Below are 6,000 nucleotides of genomic sequence, written 5' to 3'. Positions count from 1 at the left end.
AAATCCTAATTCCAATTTGTATAAGTTTATTTCTTAATTAGACTGCTTTATGAGAAAGTGTTAATTTAACCTGTTTATAGACAGGTAATAAATATAACACCTACAAATAGATCCCGGGTTTATTCTGAAATTACCGCCTCAAGTGTTATAAACGTATTTATAAAATTAACGCCTCGAGTGTCATAAACGTATTTATAAAATACTCAGATTGTGGAAGGGCGAAGATATTGAACAGTTCATTAGTAATTCGTCCTCTATAACATCTTTACATTTCTCAGATAAACTAAAATTGATAACACGTGTTCCGGAGAGAGAAGGAGAGAGATAGAGAGAGAGAGAGACGCCCACTCGACACAAACTATGTCATTTTGGGACTAACATATGGTTCAATTTTAATTCAATAATTCGCTTGCGCGTAGGGGTCTTTAGCAGTGGGAGGGAACTGGAGGACCTGGAGAAAACCCACGAGGTTCGACAGACGATCAACTCTACTCCTTGTCATGTACAACCGGGAAATCTAAACCACAATTATATACTATTGTTTCGTGTTTCTTTGGAAGGTTGGATGGCTGAATGGTTAGCGTGCGCGCGCTGTATCATAAAGTCTGTCATTGAGTCGACTGGCGTGGTTTCGAATCCCCGGTTGTACGTGACAAGGAGTAGGGTCGCCTGTCCAACCTCGTGGGTTTTCGTCGAGTGGACGTTAAACCCCATTTCTCTCTCTCTCTCTCTCTCTCTCGTGTTTCTTTAATAAATGGCCTGTTTCCATTCCCGAGAGAGAGAGCGAGAGAGAGAGAGAGAGAGAGAGAGAACCCACGAGTGTAGGCAGGTGGACCCACTCCTATACGATACGATGAAACAATGTTAGTAGACGAAATTATGTGTATTAGTGTAGTCGATCTGTTAGACTATGTGGCCCAGTGAGTAAAAGGCGTTGGCCCGCAAACAGGCCCGTGTTCGATCCCGGGGTTGGCTGAGAAAGTTCGTCTAGATTTTCTAGCGTGACCCACCCTTCTCAATGGTGCATGACAGAGGGCCTGGCAAGGGAAAACGTATAGTCGTTCGTATGATACGAAAAACCGAGGTCCCATGTACACATTGCCATGCACGTAAAAGATCCCTTGACAGTGGGAATTCAATAAGAGAAGGCATAGGCCATAGCGCCGCTGTATGGGCAAAATTCCCCTCATAGCACACTGTATGGCATATCTCCGCCTGTATTAGCTCATCACATGTAATGGAACCCGAATTAAGACTAGGCAAAAATTTCCCTCATAGGTATCCCACAATGATGGCGTGTACCCGTCTTCAATTTACCAAGTTGGAGCAGAACAGTAGGACGTTAAACCCGACTTCATTTCATTTTATTTTTGTCAGGCTATGTACTCTATAAAGGTCTTTGAACTTTCTTTAATCGCCTTCAGCAACATGTATCCATTCATATCTATATATAGATGGGAATCTTCGATTTAATAACGGCCACCTACGTCAAACAGGCGCTTATTGTTGTCGAAGACGTAAGCGACACAGATTTAAAGCAATTAGGCGAGGTTAACTGGATAATCTGGAACTTGATAAACAATGAAAAATCTGTTTATTACTTGTTGTGACAATGATTAACATCCAATCATGCTCAAATATTTTATTATTTTCCTTTTTCTGATATATTTAATCGGTGGGCCGACAAGAATAGCCTAGTGTGTTGTGTGCCTAATCGTTCTTTTGGGACGAAAAACAGAGGTCCCGTGTACAAATTCTCAGTGGTGAGCGTAAAACTAAAAGATGTTTTATCTGCCCAGGAAACATTGGTTCCTTCATATTGGCAGCCATAAAAATAAGATAAGATAAAATTTATTGCATAGAAACGCTCACGGGGAGCAGCATACAATATCATAATTTACATTAATACTGTACCACAAATAACCATGTAACAAACAAATGAACGCAGGCCTATACATATAATTAGTTCAAGAACAAGAGCCACGGTGGCTAAGTGAGGAAGACGCTGGCTGGCTAGCCTGGAGGTCGGGTGTTCGATCCCTGCATTGGCCGGGAAAGTTCATCCAGATTTTCCAGCGTGGTTCCCCCTTGTCAGTGATGCAGGACGGAGGGCCTGACAAGGACAGCTCCCTGGTCGTTCGGATGAGACGAAAAACAGAGGTCCCGTGTATACATTAGCTGTTGGAATTCGATATAAGAGTATAAGAGTAGGCCATAGTGCCGCTGCCCGAGCAAAATTTCCCTCTTTGAATTAAATGTTACCGTATGTACGCTATGCGACTAGGTGCTACTGTCCATCAGAGAGAGAGAGAGAGAGAGAGAGAGAGAGAGAGAGAGATGAATGGGGTTTAACGTCCACGCGACACAAACTAGGTCATTTTGGGACTAACATATGGTTAAATTTGACCCTACTCCTTCTCACGTAGCCTACAACCGGAAAATCGAAACCACGCTAGTTGACTCAATGACAGACCTTATAATACAACGCGCTAACCATTCGACCATCTATCCCCCCCCCCACCTTCCACCGATGTTTCGTACGTAATCCGAATGACAAGACACTATTCCTTACCTGGCCAATCTGAGACACTTATGGTCCACGGAAAAAATATTAAACTTTAAAAATACATTATTTAAGATTTAGATAAAGAGTTCGCCGTTCTTGCTATATTTGTTCGAAAAAAGATAATGCAAAATGAATGTATTAAAAATTTTCATTCAAATTACTCTATTGCGAACGAAGATATTAGCATTTGAAAGTTCAACAAGATGTGTGCATTAATTGCAACCACCGTACTGGTTGTTCGAATCAAAATTATGACTGGACCGTTCTAATCGAATTAATATCGGAGATATCCGATGGCATCGAGAGTTGATTAACGTCTTGTCATGTTAATAAATGTCTAATTAAACATGCATTATGCAAGAGCTAAATCTGATTATTGCAAGTCTTAATTTAGGCTTCAGATGTTATAGAAATTATAAATTAGATCTTTATTTAAACAACAAGACCAAAATCAACTCTGTAGACCCACGGATGGCTCGGCTACAGCTCAGATTTAAATAGGATTTCACTAATTGATTAAATCAAATAAGGGGTAACCTGATGAAAATACGTCAGTTAGATCAAGGCTAAATGATAGAGTGTACTTAGCGAGGCCGCTGTAAAGCGTTTTGAAAACTTTACTTGATAATCGAGATATGTAGGTGGAGTTAACGCCCGTCAATCAAACGATCGGCGAAGGTGAAGACACATTTCGCTACCATTTCTAGGCAAATATTACAACGATGATAACTATGTTCAGAATAAAGTAATTTGACTGAATTTTTCAATATATATATTCTTCTTTCATCATCTACTTTTGAGCTGTATAGCAAGAATGGCCAACTCTCTATAAAAATCTCCCATAATGTATCTTTAATAAATATAAAATGTCAGGCCTAAAGAGAGACCTGCAATAGGCAGTTTAATTTACACACAAGCATCTAGTTCATTGACATGGTCGATAATATATGTATGTCTTTATCAATTTAGAACCTCTACCTACGTCATGTTTGGTCTGAATGGAATCGGTATCTGTTTGATAGTAATAATGATAATGGCGTGATATATGATGTCGCGACTGGTTATAAACTCCTAATCAAGATCAAACTGCGTCATTTGGGGGATTGGGGAATCCGTTGCAAACTACACGTATGCGAAAGTTTAATCTCTAAAATGAATATCAATCTAAAAGCGGAGAGAGAGAGAGAGAGAGAGAGAGAGGGTTTAACGTCGTCCACTTAACACAAACTAGGTCATTTCGGACCTAACATATATTATCATTTTATTTTCAGGGGCGGATCCAGGAATTTGTGCAGAATGGGGTTTGCCCGGTACCTGAGACAGTGTATTCTTGAACATATTTTAGAAATACATGGTCTCTTTCGTAATTTTAGCGTATATACATACACACTGAGCTTTTTTAAAGGGAGAAATCCATCACCCCGTATGACATCAATTTTTATTATGACTTATTACGATGACATTGTGATTCAATTTCATTAATTGTGATATGACATATGCATAATATATCATTATTTCGCACTTTGAATGCACATCCCATCTCCTACCATCTAATGATAAAGGAAAAAGCACACGACCGTCACACTTTTCACATAAAGTGTTGTTTTAAAATGATTTATGTAGCTTAGCAGTGGGACCCGGTACAAACCCACGAGGTTAGACAGGGAACCCCATTCCTTGTCACGTACAAGTGTGGGTTATAAAGCACATCACTTGAATCAGTGATATAAGATATAAACGGGATATGATTAAAAAAACGGTACCCCTTGTAATCTTGGTTATAATCTTTTGATGGGCATCTTTTTGATCCGATTACATGCAGGCCTTAGCCCCCCCTCCCCCATTCCATCCCCGGATCAAAGCAACCAAATTACGTTGGGGGGAGTCATTCTATCATTCTAGTAAACAGTCCTAATTAAGGTCAGATGTAAGTCAGGTCAGTTGGTTTGTTTACAGTTAATTAAGTATACCGATAGATCTATCATATCGCTGAGTACATTGGGCCGCGTTTCATAAAGCTATTATATTGTGAGGATATTGCCGACTCACTGGTTTGTTATAAATTCGCTCGTGTTTAACTATACGGTACAGTAACTTGAATATTCAGTGTTGCGTAATGTAAAGGAAATAATCTGTCCTATAAAACACTTTATTTAATCATTTATATTTATATTTCTGACGACATTTTAAGTATGTTTGTTAAAACTTTTCTTCTGTAAAATTATTTAATATATTTCTCTCGAACTTTAATTTTTTTTCTAAATAGCAGTAATTATTGGTGACAAGGAAGGTATGTGCATTCTATATTTTTGATGGCGTTTATGAATGGTGAATAATATTGGATGTGCATCTAAATTAAGAGAGAGAGAGAGAGAGAGAGAGAGAGAGAGAAATGGGGTTTAACGTCCACTCGACACAAACTAGGTCATTTCGGGACTAGTACATGGTTCAATTTTATCTCAATAATTCGCATGCTCGTAGGGGTATTTAGCAGTGGGAGGAAACCGGAGGACCCGGAGAAAACCTACGAGGTTGGACAGGCGACCCTACTCCTTGTCACGTACAACCAGGGAATCGAAACCCCGCCAGTTGACTCAATGACAGACCGCATGATACAGCGTGCGCGTGCTAACCATTCGCCCCCCCCCCCCCCCGCATCTAAATTAAGTATCCAGTTTATAAGTAAATGAAATGAAATGAAATGGGGTTTAACGTCCTACTGTTTTGCTTCGAACTGGGCATACGCTATACAGTGTGCTATGAGGGAAATTTTGCCCGGGCAGCGGCACTACGGCCTACTCTTATATCGAATTCCAACTGTCAAGGGATCTTTTATGCGCACGCCAATGTATACACGGGGCCTCGGTTTTTCCGATCATCCGAATGACTAGACATCTGTCCTTGTCAGGCCCTCCGTCCTGCAGTTTATAAGTCATTAAGCATATGTTGTAAAATGTAAAACAATGAAGTCCCCCTAATGGAAGTAAATCTATAAATAAAATATAATTTTAAAAAGCGACGCGCGATGCGCGATGAAAAAGGCGATTTAATTAAAGAGCGACGTCGTGTTAAAATAATCGACGTCGCTTTTTTTTCTCTATAGCTTATCGATGAAATAAGTGACGCACGTCGCGTGACGCGAATTTCGTGTCGTGCGCAGTACGGGAAGTGGCTGGACTAGAACACCATACTAGCATTACATTCTAGCATTCTGCACACAGAAATCCATCTACTTCATACTTCGAGAATAGACCTCTGCCTTAAATGGCCGCCATGTCCAAAAATTAGTATACTGTTTTGTAATGCGACTCTACTCCGTTTCACATAATAATATGTCATACACACAAAGACTGAATAAACTTTTTCAATTTTATTAAATGGAAGCAGAATAAATACTTCTTATAATTATGTGAAGTATACTTAGTGTTTTCGAC

This window comes from Patella vulgata, chromosome 9 (assembly GCF_932274485.2).
Source record: "Patella vulgata chromosome 9, xgPatVulg1.2, whole genome shotgun sequence".
NCBI lineage: Eukaryota > Metazoa > Mollusca > Gastropoda > Patellidae > Patella > Patella vulgata.
The sequence above is the reverse complement of the archived record's forward strand: the minus strand, read 5'-3'. Positions refer to the sequence as shown.